This window comes from Mus musculus, chromosome 12 (genome assembly GCF_000001635.26).
Source record: "Mus musculus strain C57BL/6J chromosome 12, GRCm38.p6 C57BL/6J".
NCBI lineage: Eukaryota > Metazoa > Chordata > Mammalia > Rodentia > Muridae > Mus > Mus musculus.
The window spans coordinates 3,874,226-3,894,786 of record NC_000078.6 but is presented as its reverse complement, the minus strand read 5'-3'; the positions used below and the strand labels follow the sequence as shown (position 1 = coordinate 3,894,786).

At 50.5% G+C, this 20,561-nt stretch overlaps 1 protein-coding gene and 1 long non-coding RNA gene across 14 annotated transcripts in view; one reads left to right on the top strand and one right to left on the bottom strand.

Moving 5' to 3' along the window:
• Dnmt3a (DNA methyltransferase 3A) overlaps positions 1-20,561 on the bottom strand; it is a 112,885-nt gene that overhangs the window by 19,657 nt on the left and 72,667 nt on the right. Inside the window, exon 1 of one of the 9 annotated variants that reach the window (NM_153743.4) lies at positions 2,927-3,043. The exons of the other annotated variants lie outside the window; for them this stretch is intronic. The gene's annotated coding sequence lies outside the window, so the exon portion shown is untranslated. Of the gene's footprint in view, positions 1-2,926; positions 3,044-20,561 lie in introns of those variants that run through there. 9 annotated transcript variants of the gene reach the window in all.
• Positions 101-15,402, top strand: Gm31623. 5 transcript variants are annotated; one of them, XR_001780542.2, is made up of 4 exons: positions 101-2,774; positions 7,317-7,424; positions 9,994-10,112; positions 11,913-15,402. It is a non-coding gene; the product is annotated as a predicted gene, 31623 (long non-coding RNA). The 5 variants fall into 5 exon arrangements; XR_003950161.1 differs by having other exon boundaries at positions 5,636-10,112; XR_001780541.2 differs by lacking the exon at positions 101-2,774 and having other exon boundaries at positions 4,240-7,424.

Genomic DNA, 20,561 nt, shown 5'->3' with positions numbered 1-20,561 from the left:
CGCAGACGCCACTGTGAGCTCACTCACTGTGCTGTTGGTCACATGTGTCCGACAGTGTGACCTAAGGCCTGTCATGTGCTCAGTTATTTGCTCAGCACACTGGATCAGGAGCTGTCTCTGCCGTTCTGCCCACAACAAGCCAAGCTTCGCTTATTCTCTCACGGAAAAGGTCCCCTCCTTTCCCTCTCTCACACTCTGAGACAAAGCACTGTGAGCGCCAGGCACTCTGGCAATCACTCAGCCCCCTTCATCCCAGCACTTGGGAGGCAGAGGCAGGTGGATTCTGTCTGGTCTATGCAGTGAGGTCCAACATGGCCAGTCACATAAGGCAGACCTTGACTTAAACAAACAAACAAACAGAAATAAAACAAACCCCTGCTCAGGGATCTTTATATGTGCAGCTCTGGGGACCACACAGTTCATCTCCATCTAGGGCACATGTCTTCCAAAACTCAGGCTCTGCACTTATCTTCACTATACCAGTGGGGACAGAGCAGGGAAAGGAGCCGTGACCTGTGTGGCTTTGGTGACAGGGTTTCTCTTTGTAGCCCAGCTGTTCTGGACCGCACTCTGCCTCCCTCCAGATTGCTGGGACTCCAGGTGAGCATCTTCACACCTGCCCAACCTTTGGACCTGGAGCCTTGTGCACACCCCGACGAGTGCTCCAAAGTTCCCTGCCCCCACCTCATTTTCTCCATACATTTCTCTAAGAACCCAGACCTATGAAAGCTAACGCACTCTTAAAGACTAAACATTCATGGCATGGGGGTCAGCGAGTGCATTCAAATAAGTAAATGTAACTTTTAATAATTTTTTTAGTGATCAGAAAACAACTTGGAGGTGAGTGTAGCATGCACACCTCTGTAATCTTAGCACAGGCAGAACTTTAATTGGGAGGCCAACCTGGGCTACTTTGAAATCTCTCTTTAAAGAAGCTAGTCGGGCTGGAGCTCTAGAACTAGTCAAAGTACGGCGCAAAAGCCGCAGACTGGCCCAGGCTCTGTGTGAGTTGGTCTGACCTAAACATCTAAACTGAAGGTGTCTGTCTGGTCACTTTTCTTGACCTGAAACATATGTATCAATAATTCCAAGGATGCTGGCTGGAGCTGTCAATGCAGGCTCGGCAGGCCTGCAAAGCTGCGCACAGGTCACCTTTAAGCTGAGAAATCTGGCACCACCCTCCTCCAGGCCTCATGTTTTTGCCTCAGGGCAACAACCCAACGGTGGTCATTTTAAGTGCTCGCTATTGGTAGGGCTGGGGAAGCTGGCTCAAGGCTAGGGAAGAACGCAGGGCAATCACTCAGCTTTCCCCAGACCCTACCCTCACCTGGCCAGGGCTCGCTCTCCCCTTCCTTCCACCAATTAGCTATTGCCTCTCCCAAAGAGGTGCATCAAGCTTGGCTTGGGACTGAGTCCTCCTTTCTCCTACCTCCTCTTCTGGAATGGTCTGCAGAAGTTACACACAGAGATACACCCCTGCCCAAATGTTGCCCCTCTCCTCCCATCATGCTTTTCAGAACTTCTGACAACCACACCAGATCCAACTTAGGCAGCTGCCTCCAATGACATAGAAACCCTTCGTTGGGGCTCCTCAGTCAGCACGAGGCAGGAAGCTTGCAGAGGAAAGGGCCTGCTACCATTTCCAGAGCAAGGAGTAGCTGGCAGGTAAAGGTTCCTTCCCCGGCTGCCAGGTCTCCAAGGGAGTCGTGCCTGCCACCTCCCTTATTCTTCCCCCACGGCTCCTTTGTCTTCCTCCTCACCCTTCACCACAGTTCGTGAAAATTCTTCTCCCACAACTTCCCCAGTTTGTCAGATGCCGCTGCTGATAGCTGCTTTAGCATCCCCAACCCACCAGCACAGAACATGTGCCCAGCACAGCCTGGGCTGGCAAAGGAGGAAAGGGGCCTCCAGCAGGACCAGCACAGTAGAGGGAGTTAGCAGCAGGAGGCTAGAGGAAAGGGGAAGAGGGGGGCAGCGTGGCCGGTGGGGGAGGGGCTCATTAGAATACTCAGCCTGGCAGCACAACCACCCTCCTTCCCATGTTCACTACCTCTACTCACTCCTCAAGCAGACAATAGGAAAGGGAAGGGTTAACTAGGGACGCTAGCATTTGGTCTCTAAGCCCTGGAACTGGGCAGGGTCCAAGAGGGGTACAACACCATCCATCCCCCAATACCCATAGCTCAAGAAAGCCACTTGGCCTAGAGTTCCTCCGCCCCAAGAAAGCCGCTTCTAACTCTACGGTCTACAGCTTCTCTGTCCAGTTCCACCTCTCCAGGCAGCTGAACCCTCACCCTATCTCTCGGCGACTCCCATTCCAAAGGTCAGAGGTCTGATTGCCTCTGCCGCCAAACCCACGCGGTTTTGGGCTATCCCAGTGTCACAAAACACCAGGCTACCCTCCGTGACCCTGAGGGTCTCACTACTCTCTGCCATAGCTCACTTTTCTGGCTGCTGACCTAGTGATAACAGGAATAGTGGGGTGTATTATGGGAGGAAACTGTCTCTCTCCAGGCCTAGAGCTGGTAGAGCCTTGAGGACAATATGGTCCCCCAAGAAAGTACACAGGTCAACAGGAACTGCCAGGCACCCATCAAACCACCAGGACAGCCCAGGCTGCTTCGAACCCAACTTTAGTCCTCTACTGTCTTCAGCAGGGACGTCTGCTCTCAGCCTGCGGTAACCGCTGTCTCGGCTGATCTTTCTGTTCCCTGAGCATGCCAGATGACAATTGAGACCAGTGACGAGTGAGGCCTTGAAGCTCCTAAACTGAAGTGAGTGTGGCGACCCAAATGAGCAGCCGCGGAACTCAGTTGGGCCGGAGGCTAACTTGACTCTTTGCAACACTGAGGACTGCGGGGACGCTCCCACCGCCCCTACCACCTCCCCGCCCCCGTTATCCCCAGGACTCTGTCCAGAAACCTACCCATAAGGCCAGGTGCAGCCCCTCTGCAGTACAGCTCAGGTGTGAGCCCCGGCCCGAAGCTCTGTAAATAGCTGCCCGTCTGGGGGGAGGGGCAGGGGGCGTTGGGGTTGGGGGCGGAGGGGGCCAGAGGGAGGGGGAGGGGGCGCCGGGGGGGGAGGGAGGGAACATTTTCTTTGTCTAGAACTCCAGGTCACGTGGGCCCCACTGGAGTTCCTGGTTGGCTAAGCGCGGGCCGGGGGAGGGGGCCGGCCTCCTACGCTGGCGCTGAGCCAGCCCCTCACCCGGGCCCGAGGGGCGCGGGGGGCCTGGGGGAGAGGCTGGCCAGTCCGTTCCCAGGGCCCCGCCCCTCCAGCCAGCTCTATGGGACAGCCCGCTCTGCTCCCTTCCCCCAACTCTGGGGATGGGGGGGTACATAGGGAAGTTGGGGACCTTGAGGGAGGCAGGGTGCGTGCGGGCCGCGGGGCACCCAGAGCAGCGGTGGTGGGACAGGAGCGCTGGCTTCAGACAGCCTGAGAGTCCGGGGAGAAAGTTGTAGAAAGTGAGTTTCCGGGAAAAAAAAAAAAAAAAAGAGCGCGTGCGAGAGCGCGCTAGCAAGTTTACAGATTAGAGATGAGGCTCGGAGTTTACGGAAACGTAGTTTAGGCAAAGTCAGAAGACAGATGTGAGTGGATAGGAGGTGTCCCACGCAGGTTGAGGGCGCCCCAGGACAATAACTTCACCGCCACGCTACAGGTGAATGGAGGGGGTGCTTTAAAAAGCGTGGTTCACAAGTAGACTTTGAAAACTTCCCCGTCCAGTCCCCGAGTCCCCCGGGTCACAATGGGTCTTGCTTGCTTGTTTCATTTTCTGTTCGTTAAGAGCAATGCCAAGGCATCTGCAGCTGTTCAAACTTTTGGTGGTGAAGTACACCTGTAATCCTAGAACTTGGGAAACCAGAGATCAGAAATTTAAGATCATTCTTGACTAACACAAGTTCAAGGCCAGCCTGAACATCACGAAACCCTGTCTCAGCAATTATGTAATAGTAATAGACACACTCCCACGCACGTGCTAGTGTCTCTCTCCTAGAACCACCAGGTAAAGTGTAGGCCATTTCATGCCATTCCTGAGCAAAGACATAGTACCCCAAGGTGTGTGTGTGTGTGTGTGTGTGTGTGTGTGTGTGTGTCCGCGCACACACACACACACACACACACACGCCACTCCTGGCGCCCCGCCCCCCCCCCCATTAGAGGACTGGAGCATCATCGGATACAGAAATGGACACTTGGTCCTGCTCTCAGGAAGTTGATAGATTCCACTAGACTTGGGGAGATGGGGTGGGGGAAGGGGGAATCACTGAAAAGCAAACTCCTGTGTGGATAACTACCCAAACCACCAAGCAGATAGCAGAAGGCTGCATCAAATGAAGGGTGTGGGTGAGAGATAGGACAGTAGAGATCAGAAGATAACCACGATTTGGAGGTGGCAAGCAGGTAGAAGGAAGAAAGAACTCTTCCACCCACCCTCTCAATTTTGACTAAAGCTAAATGGCTGAGTAGTGGGACTGGGGTCAAGCACTGAATGGAGATATTCTGTAACAAGGCAGATGTTCTGGAAAAACAAGGTGAATGAGTATTTTACAAAGATTAGCCAGGATTAAGTTTGCAAGATGAATTAGAACAAAGAACTGAAGGAGAATGCCCCAGCAGGGAGCCGCTGCTATCTGGCTGGAACGCTTGGGGAAGACCTGATCCCATTGCGGTGACCTTGACACAGACCACTTAACCCCAAGATGTCTGTTTTCTCATCTGCAAAATAGGGGTGATGACATCAGCCCTCTAGAGCTAGGAAAACCAATATCCTAAAGGCACTGAGGTAACACCCCAGGTGCCTGGCTCCCAGCCAGTGAGCTGGCACACACCAGCTAGAACAGGTGCGGGTATAACGAGGTGAAGGGATGAACCAGGAAGGGGATCTCTCCAACTCACCCTGAGACCATCAGAGCAGGTGGGCAACTGAAAAGGCGTTCTTTATGTAAACTGTATGGGTTCAGGGCCAGGTCTGATAGTGCACTTTGTAATCCCAGCCCCCATGGCTCCCACAGGAAGCAGAGAGATTGGGAGATCACTTCTAGTAGGTCATTTCAAGTTTGAGGCCAGGCTGGGCTACAGGGTGAGATGCTGGCTCAAAAATAGCAATAAGAAAACCTTAGGAGTACAAACGTCCCCTAAAAGAGAAAAGGACCTGCTCCCCGCCCCCCAGGAAACTCTACTGCCCCCCGCCTTTCGACTCTATCACAGTGGTAGTGTCTAAGCCACTTAGTCAGGCTACCCAAGCTGGGAGGAGAAGCCGTGAGCTTGGAGCTGTGCTGTAGCTCCACCGTAGACCACTTTCTCAAACCCTGGTTCGATCCCTAGGACCCTCTCACTTCCTAGAATGGAAGGGAGTTCTGAACTGGCTCATCTTGCTGCCCCCTGACCTTTCAGAGACTAGGACTATAACAGGCTTGTTCACCGCAGTCTCCACAGGCTCAGTCAACACCTCAGACCTCACAGAAAGAAGTTAGTGCTCTCTAGCTTGGCTGCACTTGCAGGGTGCAAGCCATGCTGGCTTCTAACTCATTACATAGCCAAGGCTAGCCTTGAACTCATCTTCCTACAGGTGTGTACTGCTACACCTGGCCTTCAGGTATTCTTCAGACAAACTCCATCTTATTACATTTTCCAGTGATACTCATACCAGTAAACTGCCAGGAAGTGTCGTGTTGACAAGCCTTACGCTCCAAGGGGCAAGCGTGTGTGTCCTGTGACAAGCCAGGAAGCTTCCTTTCTCCTGGTCCTTGCTTTCTTTCCTGGGACATTAAAGCACCATACAAAAGCTGTGAAAACGTGGGTTTCCAGCTGCACAGAGGTAAGGCGAGCCTCCAGGCCAGATCGCTAAACAGAGAGCAGCACTGCCTGGAGGCCAGGGGTGATGGTCACTCAACCAGCTTGACAAACCTTGGTTCTGAGTTCAGCATCCGTAGCATGTGAAGGAGGGATTGATGCCACTGCTGCCGTCACTCACAGGACAGGCACCACCTATGGTTCCTGTACAGCCACACATGGGAAATCGCTACATCTTTTCTTCCTTCTGCCTATCTGCACTCATTGCAGACACCAGACCCAGAGACATAGCAAAGGCTATGAGGTCAGTGTGAATGGATATCTGCTCTGAACTTGCCCCTCAGTCCACAGAAGCCTCAGTGTGAAGCAGCCAACATTCCATATGACATTCAAGGCCCCTACAAAGTAGAGGTCTCCCTGATATGTACTCATAGCTCCACACTCTGAACCCACCTGCTGTTCCCTCCCACAGGGCCCTTCTCTTTCAGGTTCCACCAGCTGAAACCCTGGCTAACTTATGTTAGCTTACCAGCTTTCTCCACCAACAAAGTTCCTCTAACCCTGGGCTGTCCATGGAAGTAGCAGCTAGTGTATATAAGTTAAGTTAATTAAAATTAAGTAAGTATTAGGCTGTAGTTCCTCAGTTGTATCAGCCATGTTATATGTGTTGAAGAACCACCATTGTGGGTGCATGCACAGAATACAGAGCAACCCCATTATCGCAGAAAGTTCTGGATACGGCGTCTCAGACCCCTCCCCCATCTCTCCCCACTGTTCCTTATCTCCTACTCCTTTCCTGCTCCCTGCCACTCCACTGTATAATCTCACAGACAGCTGGTTTTGCCTCTTAGGAAGAGGGCTGGACTCATCTCCATGAGATTACACCTCCCTAGAGGGCAGGCACAGAATCTTCCTTCCTGTCTTCCTGTGGAAACTGTGGACAGGGCACCTTGCTGCAATGGTGGAGGAATACTGCAGCTGAATGCAACACTGCCTCAGGAGCTTCCTGTCTACATGCATCCCTGCATTCATCTGCAGACAGATCCTGCCCATAGCAGACATTCTAATGATTGCCAGGAGGTCCTGGTTTAGGGCTCTCCAAAGCTGCCAGGAAATGTTCGTTTTCCTATTCCTGTGCAACCCATATGGAGGCTGCAAGCAAATGACCAGGACTGAGCTGCTGGCAGTGAAGCTAAAAATAGCCTCAGAGCCAACAGCCTGGAGTTAGCAGGACTTGTTGCTAAGGAAACAGTCAGAGAGAGAGCAACCAAGCAAGAGAAAGTGTCAGACATTCACCAGGAGAGCAAAGGCTGGGCTGGGGGACTCCCACCTAGAGATGCTCTGCCTTCTGGCAGCTTCTGACTACTGTTCAAGTGGGGTAAATATTCCCCTGTCCCTCAGTACCTCATCTCCATGGCAACCACCAGGTCTGGGGTAAAGTACCAGCCCCTGGAAGGGAGGCCTCTGCCTAGAGCTAGTTGTTATGGCAACATCTCCCCTTTTCTTTCATTCTCTCCCTCCAGGCTTCTCCTAAGGGATGAGGTAGGGGTCAAGACTTGGCTTAACCAATGGGACCAGGAAACACCTGCTAAGCAGCTGGGGGCTCCAGAGGCTCCTGGGAGCCCAGGAAGGTCAGTAAGGAAGGCCACATTGGGCAGTCCATCTTTTCCTCTCCCTTAGCCTCTCACAGGTGTCCTTGTCAGAAGAGGTCCACACTCACTGGGGTTTAAACCCATCAAGATTACCAGAGGGAAGGCTGGGCATGGTGGCGTACGCCTTTAATCCCAGCACTTGGGAGGCAGAGGCTAGCCTGGTCTACACAGTGAGTTCCAGGACAGCCAGGGCTACAAAGAGAAACCCTGTCTCAAAAAACAAAACAACAACAACAACAAGAAATTACCAGAGGAAGATTTAAAAATCCTGATGAGCAGGCCCTGCCGACGCGGATCAGTAGGCGTGGCTGGAGACCGCGGCTCTTTTTAAACTAGCGTAGGTAATTCTAACATCAGCCAAGTTTGGGGACTTCAGAAAGCTCAGGCTGTGTGCTGGTTACAAGTGAGTAACAGAGTCCTTGAGAGGACTGAGCCCACCAGGAGGGTCAGAGTCACCAACTGCTGAGAAAGTGGTCTAGAAAAGAGAGGCACTCCCACATCTCAATGCTGACCAGAGCTTCCTCCCCCCCACCCCCAAATCAAAGCAATGGACAAGCTGTTCCCTGTGGGGGATGGAGGGGAAGGGGGTGGGGTTTGGTGGCTGGGAAGCCTGCTTCCCAGCGAGTGAAGAAAGGTGGCACAGATGATTCAAACTAAAAGAGAAATCCACCTTCAAAGATAAAGTGAAAGGGTCACCATGACAACTGTGGGGTGCCAGCCGGATGCAATAGAACCTTGATCCCAGCTCCTAAAAGTAGCATTTGGCCCAAAGTCACACACCCAACCCCCACTAACCAGATCCATTTTCTGGACCCAATTGTGAGACTCCCTGAAACACATGTACAACCAAGATAGTTGAGTCAGGAGTACCTGCGGTAGCCAGGCTGGGGGAGGAACATGGGGGAGGGGTGGGGAAGAAGGTGGAAGAGATGAGCTGCCATGTTCCTGTTACTCACACCTAACTGTGTGCCCAGGACCCACCACACATAAACCACAGCCCTCACTCAAGACAGCAATTAGACGGTAAATGATGTGCTAGTGATGCCTCCTCCACGTGCAGAGGGAAATCAGAGGCTGCCAGGACCAGCAAAGGTAGGAGAATTCCAGGGATGCAAAGTAGGGATAGATGTAACCTCCAAGCTTTTAGGGCAGGGTGGGCAGCTCTGCAGCTCACCTGCAATGGCATTATTTTCCTGGTAGCAAGCAGATGGTGTGAGAAGCATGAGGTAAGCCATATTCATTTATCCTTAGAGACGGGCAGTGGCCTGAGCCTGCTGACCTTGGGAGAATTCCCATTAGCAGCATCTAATGAAGAAGTTAGAGGATCCACTAAAAGCCTAAAAGCCAGTCCTTCCTTCTTGCTGACTCCTTGACTCCACCCACCCTGTGTGACTAGCCCAAGCACTCTCCAGCCCTACCGAGCTCCTGGGTTCTCTCCCATACTTGGAAGCTCCAATCCACCAGGCTGCCTGTGGGTTCCTGCTACATCTTCCTCATGCCACCATGGCCATCCATCTTCTGCCCATTTCCCTGCAGCTCTGGAGCCAGTCCCCCAGCCAGCCTCCCTTTTGCCTATGCCTACACTGTTGTTCCTCTGATGCCTATATCTGGGGACCTGGGCAAGAGACACTGAGGAGACCTTGGGGGTGGGGAAGGCTATGCGGCACAGACCCAGGGCTCACTTACCAGACAGTGATGACAGGATTCTACGTGACCACCTAGCTTCTCTAACCAGTCTAATAGGTCTAGAGAAACCATCTGTCCAATACCGATGGGATTAAGGAAGCTAGAGGGGCTAACACAAGAGCAGAAAGTACCTGAGGATAAGTTTGCTCAAGTGGATGTTATCACCCTGGAGAAACCTCAGTCTGCAGAGAGGTGCTAATCACCCCCAGTAGGGAGAGTGTGCCAAGAGGAACACAGTATTCTACCCCTCCCCCAACCTTTCTCCAGAATCCAGGGGTCAGCGGAAGAGGCAGAGGGACCACCATTCTGATTCAGGCATGCAGACCCTCTCAAGTTTCAGGGTCCAAAGAAGATGGGAGGAGCCCAGAATGCTGGCTTGGCTATTGCCGAAAACAATGGGGTGGCCTCCATCTCCATCCGGAAGAGGAAATTTAAATCAAAGCCTGGGTCCTTTCCGGCCTTTCCACCTCCCCCCCCCCCCAACCAGGCTTAGAAAGTGAGAGTCGCAACCCCAGCAGCAGGCACTGTCCAATTACCTGAAGACCTGAGCTGTCGTTCAATTCCCAGTGTGATTAATCTGCCCCAGGCAGATTAAACAAACAGCTCCTGGTTGACCTCCCTGAAAGTGAGGCAGTCTTCGGGGCTCTAGGCGAGGTTCAGTTCTGTTCATTCCAGAGGCCTAGTGGTTCTCAAACATTAATAAGCCCAGCCTCCAGGGTCAGGGCTGATACCCAGCCTGCTGAGGTGCTGCGCAGAGACTGGCTTCTATGGCTCAGGACAGGTCTCTGGATGCCTGCCCAAGTGATGTAGGACAACACATACTCTTTAAAACATTGATATGTTGTTGCTGTTGTTTTTTTAGAATCTGCTCCTGCCCAAGCTGGCCTCAACTTCCAGGCTCAGGTGATCCTCCCACCTAGTGGGACAGACAGCACACCTAGCTGACCACTGACTTCTGTCAGCATCCTTGGGATGTAAAAAGTGAGTTCAACTAAATGTTTGCTGCCTGAACTTTGGTTCCACCCCCCCACACACACCATTTCCTTGCAAATCACATCAGTTTTTAAACATACAGAAGAATGAATTGTTCTTGTTCAGCCCATCTGAGCTGGAATACAGACACAGGCTGACAGAGGCCGGGAAGAGTGGCAATTCTATGGCAACGCAGGGCACTGTGGCTCTGCAAACCATAAAACTGCACTCCTTGCAGCTGTGATGTGAAGCCTGAAAGGCCAGGTGACTGAAGTTAGGAGGAGCCCAGGACAGGGGAGAAGGGGCCCCAGGCCCAGTGGTGGCGGCTGATACCTGCAATTCCAGCACTTTAGAGGCCAGGGCAGGAAGACAGAAAGTTAGATGTTATCCTCGGCTCTAGAATGAGTTCAAGGCCAGCCTGAACTGACACCATGAAACAGACCCTCCTCAAAATGAGCAAAACCAGAAGCAGAAATGTTCTCAGTCCTCTGGCTGACCTTGGCCACCTGCTCCCAGAAGCCGCTCCCTGTCGTGGTCTTGCTTTTTAGGTCTGTTTTTCTGATTGTTGATTTCTGTTGGTCCCCATGTCACTCATGGCCTATATGACAGGGGCTGGAGAAAACAGCCTGCCTGTTCTGATTTTGATGTGGCAGGCATCACTCTGTCTGTAGCCCAGGCTGGTAGTTCTGCCCTCCATACCTGACCCTCAGGAAAGGCTAAACGTAGCGCCCCCCTTACTTCCTCTGCTCCTTGCACCCCTTTCGGAGCCCCCTTACATCATGGTAAATCATGGTAAAACGCGGCCGGTTCTCTCTGCCCACAGCTGCACACTGAGGTGAATTTCTCCCCACGGCAGGAAGGTCCCTATGGTCTGACCAGCAGCTTCCTCTCGAGTCTTCTTTCTCCTCGAATTCTCTCCCAAACCCTGTATACCACATCTCTTGCCACCTCAACATGCCGGCAGCTTCGGCCCTCCCTGTCCTCTCTGCCCATGGTGGTTCCTTTTCCGAATTGTCTACTGAATGGTGATGTTCTCCAAGAAAGTCTCTTCCAGGACCCCTGCCCCTCCCCCAAGTTGTGGTTCTTTTCTCTGCTCTACACTGCTCAGATCAGCTCTGCCTATAAGACAGGTTTGCTCTGAGCCTGGCAGCCTCCTTCCTCTGCCAGTGTGTGTCTCTGGGACAGTCTGTGTCATTTGTCTCGGGCCACTAGCACAATAAGCTGCATCATTAGTCAACACTGAGTTAAGTTTGTTAACTCCCTCTACTAAAACACAGAGTTCTTTGTGGAGCTAGAGAGAGGGCTCGAGCTCCCCAACAGTAGCCATCACTGGGACCTCCCCTGATTAGTGGGCAAAAAAAATCATGTTTTGTTTGTTTTGTTTTTCTGGTTGCTTATTTTGTTTTTGTTTTGTTTTTGTTTTGTTTTTTAAAAGTCTCACTTGGCCTAGAACTCAAGGTAGACCAGGCTGGCCTAGAACTCAGGGTAGACCAGGCTGGCCTAGAACTCAGGGTGGACCAGGCTGGCCTAGAACTCAGGGTAGACCAGGCTGGCCTAGAACTCAGGGTGGACCAGGCTGGCCTAGAACTCAGGGTAGACCAGACTGGCCTAGAACTCAGGGTAGACCAGGCTGGCCTAGAACTCAGGGTAGACCAGGCTGGCCTAGAACTTGCAGTGCTTCTTTTGCTTCTGTCTCCTGAGTACTGGGATTGCAGGTAAATGGGCATCACCATGCCCAGGGGTTTAATACAATATTGTGTAGCTCTGGCTGGCCTTGAACTTCTGGTCCTTCTGCCTTTCCCTCCTAAGGATGGAGTTAAAAGTGAGCACCATAATATTCAGTCTGTGCAGTGTTAGAAATAGACCCCAAGGCTTCCTGCATGATGGTAAGTATTCTACCATCTGCCCACAACCCCCAGCCCTCTGTCTCTTCTGGGTGTTTTGCTGTGTGTCTGTGCACCACATGCATGCAGTGTCCATGGAAGCCAGACAGGGTGCCCCAGCCAGACCCCTTGGGACAAGAGTTACAGAGAGTTGTGAGCTGCACTTAGATGGGTGCTAGAACTAGAACCTGGGTCCTCTGGAAGGAGCAGCCAGGACTCTTACCTGCCGAACATCTCTCCAATCCCTCTAGACTTCTTTTAAGATTTTAGTTATTTTTATTTTTAATCATGTGTCTGTGTGGGTAAATGCAGGAACCCATAAAGACCAGAAGAGGCTAAGGCTGGCAGAGACAGCCCTTGGAGCTGGAAAACACTTGTGAACCCACACATGTGGGAGTCAGGGACGAAAAGGTCTTCTGCAAGAGCAGCCAGCACTCTTAACTTCCACGCCTCTCTCCACCGGATGTGCCAACATGCCATGGTGGGCTTTGTTTATGCATCTTTCTGCTTTTGAGACAGTGTCTCCCTATGACTATGTAGCCTTGATGCGCCTGGGATTCACTATATAGACCAGGTTGGCCTCAAACCCAGAGATCCATCTGCCCCCTGCCTCCTGAGTACTGGGACTGTAGTCATGAGCCTCCGTATTCAGCTCTGGGCCTTTAGAATCTAAAACAATAGAGAAGGGAGGAGCACAGCTATGGAGAAGGGAAAGCAAAACTAATGTACAGATTCTTCTATAATCCTTCTCCTAAGGATGCTTCAGACACACTTCTAGGAGATGTGAGCTCTGAGGCTTGCTCAGATACTTAACTTAGCACTGATGTTTCAAGTAGTGTAGGTGACAGAGGGAGCGAGTGGTAGATCCCGATTCCAGCCCTTCCCACCCCCAGATAATAAATGTCTGGAATTCCTGGAATTAGGCAATCTATTTCTATCACACTACAAATCAGGAAACTGAATTGATCAACTCATCTGGAGCAGAAGCTAAGACTAGAAACCAGGCTTCCAGAATTCCATTCCAACATCATCCTAATCCAATTTTACAACTTCAGACAAGCAGGCCTGAGAGAACAGCCAGACAAGGGCAGGGTGAGGGCACAGGGAAGCAGGCCTGAGTCACAGGATGGCCTTGAGGGTCAGCCCAGGCAGCAGGACCTAGAAGGCCAGCAAGCTAGAGGGTCTATCTGCTGAGCCAGGCACCAGCTTTGAAGACAAACGCACCTGAGGAAAGCCGGGCTAGGGGGGTCAGAGAAGTAACCTGAGATAGCAAGGTTTTGACCAGAGACCTTCCACATTTTTGGGGTGCGTGTGTGAGTGTGTGTGCATCTGTCTGTCTGTCTTTCTGTCTGTCTGTGTATGCAGGGTCACAGTGGAGGGCAGAGGGCAGCCCTTATGAGCTAGTTCTCTCCTTTCACCTACATGTGTTCTAGAGACAAAACTCAGGTTATCAGGCACAGTGGCAGGTGTCTGCCCCAAGCATCAAGCCAAACATAATCAATGCCAGGATGTGCCTCAGGTCTGTGGTGGAGGAAGCGCAAGCCCTTCCCCAGGTTCATCCTTAGCTGTAGCCAGGAGCTGCGCCCTGGGTGTGGTTACCACCCTCACTTAAGTGGAAGATGCTCACAAAGCTGCTCTTTCTGTGCCCAGAAGTGAATGAACTAAGTGTGCAGCGTCAGACCTTGAGTTAGAGCCGAGCATGGGCTATCGAGTGTGTTCTAGGACAGTCTGGGCTACAGTGGGAGACTCTTTCTCAGAACAGACAAACCCATCCACACCAAAGCTGGGCCTTTTGCACCTGTAATCCCAGCGTTTAAGAGATCAAGAGTTCACAGTGGTTCCTAGAGTCAAGTTTCAAGGCCACCCTGGATTAACTGCCCCCAAACAACAGAAAATGCCCTAGCCCATCCGCAGTTAATCCACAGTGGTGGTCTTTTTGACAATTTCAGGGCAACCCAGGAGGTTATTTCTAATTACGGTGGTCATGGGATCCCCTTTAAAACTCACTCACCCTTTTGGTAAAGTTACTTTGTCTCAGCTGCAAATGTTCCTGTCCTCTCCAGGGTGGCCAGGTACTGCCCAAGGGCAAGAGTTGGCTGTGGCAAGAGTGAGGGATGTCTCGGTCAGAAGCATCCATACCACTGGCTACTCCTTTGCTGTTAAATTTACTGATCTCCACAGCGGAAGAGATCACACCTACCATCTCATATTCTATAGCCTCTCCCACAAAGCTCCTGCTCAAGGGGTGCAGGGTGATTGCTTATTAAATGGTGGATAGCCCAGCAAGAGGTGGCCCTCTGGACACTCACAGACAGACAGGAAACAGTCTGTTACAACCCCAGGTTGTAAACAAATGGACACCACCACATTTGTTAAAACTCCCAGAAGCAGCACCAGCAGCACAAATGGTCAATAAACATGAGAAGATAACCAAGCCTCACTTATCATCTGGGAAATGACAATTAAAATCCTAACAAGACACCCTGTCCCCCCCACTCCGATTGCAGAATGCAGGCTGACTGGCATGGAAGCTGGACTTCGGTGTTGCTCTTTCCTAGCAATTTGTAAAATGCAAAATACACACTTCTTCCACTTGGATTTCTCTTCCTAGGGTTACGTCTTATGGAAAAACAAAAGCACAAAGAAGCAGGCTAAGCCTAGCATGCAAGCAGACCCTGCTTCGATTCGTAGCACCACAGAAAACGGTCTGAGGCATACAACTAATAACCCAGCCACCTAGGAAGTAAAGGAAGAAAGGGCTGAGGCTCAACATGATCTTCAACTACATACCAGGCTTGGACCAGCCTGGGCTACCTGCAACCTCCCTCACACACCAAGGATGTGTACTGCTACAACATGCCTGGATAGCAAGATGCTGCGACGACGGAAAGGGCCAGCAGGCAGAGCCTGGTTACATAAAAGCATGGCAATTCCTACAGTGGAAATACTCTAGGAATTATGTGGCCAAACTGGCCAGCCTTATTGTAAGTGAAAAGCCAAACTGTAAAGTGAAACTGCAGAATGGTTCCAGTCACAGACGTACATGCCTATGAGGCAGGCTTAGACCCGCAGACGGACAGAGAACTGTGCCTTGTACACAGCACACAGCAACAGCCTCCAAAAGGATTCTATTATCTACGTGTGTGTGCCACTTTTGAGACTGTATCTTACTCTGTAGCCCAAGCTCGCCTGGAGCTCACTAGGCAACCCATTCTGGCTTTGAACCTGTGCTCTTTCTCCTGCTTCTGCCTCCTGAGTGCTGGGATCTCAGGCATGCACCACTGTGTCCAGCTCTGAAGCATACTGGATTAAATTGTGTGGGGGTTGGGTGTGGGGGAGACTTTTAAAATAAGAATGTATTTGTGTAATACGTACATAATGTAAAGTAACTTTTAAAACTGATCATATCAGCTGGACTTGGTAGCTCATACCTAAAACCCCGGCCCTGGGGAAGTAGGTAAGAAGACTGGAAAAGTTGGAGACCAGCCTAGACTGTTTTACTGTTAAGTCCTGTCTCAGAAACTAGTAAAAACAGGGGCCAGCAAGACAGCTCAGCTGGAACAGCTATCTGCCAGCTAGTCCTGATGTGGTCCTGGGACCTGTGGGGACAAGACACAGACTCCACAAAGTTGTCCTCAACCTCTCCATGCACTCCCTAGCATTCACAGGCACACACACACTAGTAATCTGCCTGGTGACATGGCACACACCTTTTTTTTTTTTTTAAAGACTTATTTATTTTATGTATGTGAGTATACAGTTGTGAGCATTCATGTGGTTGCTGGGAATTGAATTTTTAGGACCTCTGCTCGCTCTACTCAACCCCATTCGTTCAGTGCATGACTGCTCTGGCCCAAAGATTTATTTATTATTACACATAAGTACACTTCAGACATACCCAAAGAGAGCATCAGATCTCATTACGGGTAGTTGTGATCCAGCATGTGACCACTCGGATTTGAACTCATGACCTTCAGAAGGGCAGTCAGTGCTCTTACTGACTGAGCCATCCTGCCAGCACAGCACACACGTTTGATCTGAGCACTTGGGAGGAAGAAACTGGAAGATATCTGAGTTTAAAGCTAGCCTGGTCTACACAGAGAAACCTTATCTCAAAATAACATGAAGGACTTTAAAGACAATAACCAGGCTCCTGTTCATGCCCACTTGGCAAGGGGCTTGAAAGGCTGCACATTCTTCATGAACCCGCACTTCTGTACTTAGGACTCTTGCTTTCCCTGTCCACTTCAGGCCTCAGCTTGGTGCTTTAGTCTCAGAGCCCAGAGTGGGTAAGTGATGAAGGGCAAAGTGCCTCCTAAGGGTTAGGAACAAAGACCCTCCCCTCAGGAATGTGATAGTTTTATTCCAGGCTGGACAGCCTTGGGTGTAGGCAGGGTCTTAAGGGCAGGAGGGAGTCAGGGATTCTCTGGCCAGGCCACAGATTGTTACTATCACCATGCAATATTTTCTGATAAGTATAGAGATGCTTAAGCCAGGGACCATCCTTCAAGCTAGAGTCAGGGAAGATAACAGACATCCTAGAGCCTGTCTGGAATATGGGACTCCAGCCCTAAAGTGACTTAGAACCTGGTCTGGGTGAAAGGATTAATGAGTGAGTCCTCCCATCCACCATGGAGTCCTAACACTGGGCTGATTTGGGAGGTCACAGGATTGAAACCTTGGGAAACAGCCAGAATCTCTATACGTGACTGGAGGCGGGTGGGGGTCAGGGCATGAGGGAGCTGCTGTGGGTCTTGGAACAGAGTTTGGTCATATATTATAGCAGAGCAGACCCAAGACAACAGCTTCCCTTCTCCAGCAAGAATTCCCAGTCAGAGATAAAGGAAATGGCCACTTTTCCTTATCATCTATTTTATTTCATTTTGTGCAATTTAAATCATCACTTATTTACTTTTAAAGACAGGTCTCACTTACTATGTAGACCAGGGCTGGCCTTGAACTCAGAGACCCGCTGTCCTTGACCTCCTGAATGCTGGAATTAAAGGCATGTGCCACCTCACAATCATGGACAGGTGAAAAGTGTAGCTCTTACCCAATAGCTAAAATGTGAATGACAGGTATGGAGGAAGCGGGAACTGGGCTGGGAAGGGAAGGAGCTGCTACTTGTATGTAGTGCTGAGGCTGAAGCCAAGGGCTTCCTTGCTAGGCAAGTGCTCTCCCTCTGAGCTACATCCCTCACCCTGGGAAAGCAGCTTTAGGGTGAAAAAGGTCTCCTAGGTGAGGCAGAGGCAGGGCGGATGCTAGTGGAAGCTTCCCGCAGGGCATACAAGCCCTTTAGACTTGAGCTTCACACTTCCATCCAGAAAAGGCCTGGGGATTTCACAAATAAAGCAATCTCTTTCTGAAATGCTCCCTTCTCTCCTCCCTGAAACCCCAGTTCGTCTTCTAAGAGCCCAAAGCCACCTCTAGCCTCCTCTAGTCTGAAGCCTGCTCAGAGCCCTGTGTTCTCTGTAGGTGACTGAGCTAGCAGAGCTCCTGGCAGAAGGCTCGAGAGTGTCCCTGAAGAAGTTTTAAAGCTTGCATGGGTGCCTCATTCCAAGGTTAGGAGGTGTTGGCTGGTGGTCGTGCCTGGAGCAGGTGCTGTAGGGGCATGAAGTGTGTGGGGGGTGGAGTGGAGAAGGCAAGGGGTGTAGTCAGGAGTGGGGAGGGCAGGTAGTTAGACCTATGAAAGCTTCTAGTAAATCTGTACACTGGGGAAATGAAGGTGGGTTGCAAAGGCACACGACTTTGGAGGTAGAGGCCAGAAGACCAGGAGTTCAGGTGAGCCTCAGTTACATAGCAAATAACAAAAACAAACAAACAAACAAACAAACCCCAAAGTCAAAAAATGCAGGTATGTGTTATGTAGATCAAGAAGAGGGGACTGGAGCACATCCCAGTTAAGGGATGGACTGTTCTGCTGAGAGATGCAGGAAGTGTGAGCTGCCGGGGCACCAGCAGGCCCAGGGAAGCAACATCAGAAGGGAAGCTCAAAGGGTAAAGAGCCAAAGTGAGTCTTAGAGATGGGAAGCAGGCCTGGAAAAGCCTGGGGGCTGGAAAGCTAGCACCGCAGTTACAGGCACTGGCTCTCATAGAAGACCCAGTTCAGTTCCCAGCATGCACATGGTGGTGCATAACTATCCATGAATCGAATTCCAAGGGACCCAGCCTTCCCGTCTGACCTCTGTGGGCACAACACACATGTGTGATACAATATATGCAGACAAAACAGTCAGACACATTAAAAAAAAGAAAGAGAAAAGAGAAGAGACAAGTCAAGAATAGACGAGACAAGACAAGACAAGACAAAGGAACTGACCTGCTAGCATCGGTTTCTGCTCTGGAGTCTGGAAAGCTACCTGTGTTTCACCAGCAGTTAGTTAGTCCTTCTCTGTCCCTAGCAGGGTGTGGCATTTAGAGCCCAACTCCTTGAAGTTAGGAAACCTAAACTCTAAGTACTAGCTCCACCCCATCCATATGCCCTGGGGGCTTGTGGCCAGTCAAGGATCAAGGGATGTACAGTGTATAGTCCTCATTTAAGTTCTACAGATCTAATTGCACTGGAAGTCACAGAGTTCATTTCACTGATATAGAGTACATTGTGTTTTGAGGTCTCCACACTCCAGGTCATAGGCTCCTCTAACAATTCAAACTGAGTTAATTTTTTCCACATTTCTGTTAACACCTAGAAGCCTTTGTGTTGGTTGGGACGGGTAAGCAAACCCCAAACCTAGCAGACTCACTAGAAATGCTTTTAATAATTGCTGAAGCAGGAAACAGATACATGCATATAGATATATATGGTTAGATCTATGCATAGATTATACAATAAAATCTCCCATTCCACTTTTGTGTATATTAGCAAATATTCCTTATTTTTTTCTTCTGAAACAGGGTCTCACTATGTAGCCCTGGCTGGCCTGAACTCCCTAGATAGATAAAATTGACCTTGAACTCAAAGAAATCAACTGGACTTTCCTTCTTGAGTGCTAGGATTAAAAACATGCAGCACCAAGGGCTGGAGAGATGGCACAGAGGTTGAAAGCACTGGCTGCTCTTCCAGAGGTCCTGAGTTCAATTCCCAGAATCACATGGTGATTTATAAGCATCTATAGTAAAATCTGGTGCCCTCTTCTGGCCTGCAGGCAGACATGCAAACAGAATACATAATAAATAATATATAATACATAATAAATAAATCTTTAAAAACATGCACCACCACATCTGGCCAATGCTGCTAGTTTATTTTTTTAAATTATTATTTTTGCTGGGCATGGTGGCACACTCCTTTAATCCCAGCACTCAGGAGGCAGAGGCAGGTGGATTTCTGAGTTCGAGGCCAGCCTGGTCTACAGAGTGAGTTCCAGGACAGCCAGGACTACACAGAGAAACCCTGTCTCGAAAAACCAAAAAAAAAAATTTTTTTTTGGGAGTGGGGTCTGGCTATGTAGTGGGAGAGGGGCTTGAACTATGTGAGGTCCCACAGACTCAGGTGGCTTCAAACATGTATTTTCCTTCTCCAGTTTCCCAAGATCCCCAATCTTATATATTTTTAATTTAAAATTTTAAAATGTTACTTACATTTATTGGTTTGTTTATATGTGTGCTGCCTGTGAGTGTGTGTGTGTGTGTGTGTGTGTGTGTGTGGAGAACTCTCTCCTGTGTGAGGCTCAGTGACAAGTGTCCTTACTGGCTGGGGCCAACTTGACCACTCAAATCTTTTAAAATTTTAGCAGAAACCTAAAATTGATTTTTTTAAAAAAAATCTTCATTTTCAAGCCAGGCAGTGCTGGCGCACGCCTTTAATCCCAGCACTTAGGAGGCAGAGGCAGGTGGATTTCTGAGTTTGAGGCCAGCCAGGTCTACAGTGTGGGTTCCAGGACAGCCAGGGCTACACAGAGAAACCGTGTCTCGAAAAACAAAACAAAACAAAACAAAACAAAACAAAACAAAACACCAAAAAACTTCATTTTCTGGGAGTGGGAGAAATCCTTCTTATTGTGGCTCTGGGTGGCCTCCACGTGATGCTTGAAGGAGACCAGGCCCAGGTCTACCTACCTCAGCACCTCTGCCTCAGGGTTCAAGAGCAGAGGCACTACACAGACTGGTGTGAAGCAGACCCTCTCTGATCCCCAAGGTCCCGAGAGAAGAAAGAGCAGCTCACTGTCTGAAGCTGTACCGTGCAGTCTCAGCGCTAAAAGCGCCCCTCTCAGACCCTGACCGAGCTGCCCTTTCTCCAGACTTTCAGAAGCATGCTTTCTGCCTTCCTGGATCCCAAAGGAACTGGAAACAATAAAGCAGCCAGAACCATGACCCTTCCCTCCCCTTGCTTGGAACTTTCTCCAGGACCAGCAAGCACATACTGTCATATAGTCTGAGGTCAAAACCCTGCTTCCTTCCCTCCCTGTGGGCGTGGTACCCACCACCCTCCCTTCCCAAAGCTGACCTTAGGGGACTAATGGACGCCTAGATCTTTATGTGGCTTCCCCTTTCCCTTTCCCAGCTCTGGGCTGCTTTCAGCTCTCTCAGGCTTGACTACCTTGGGGCATGGCCCCAGCCTGCATGCATGGCTACT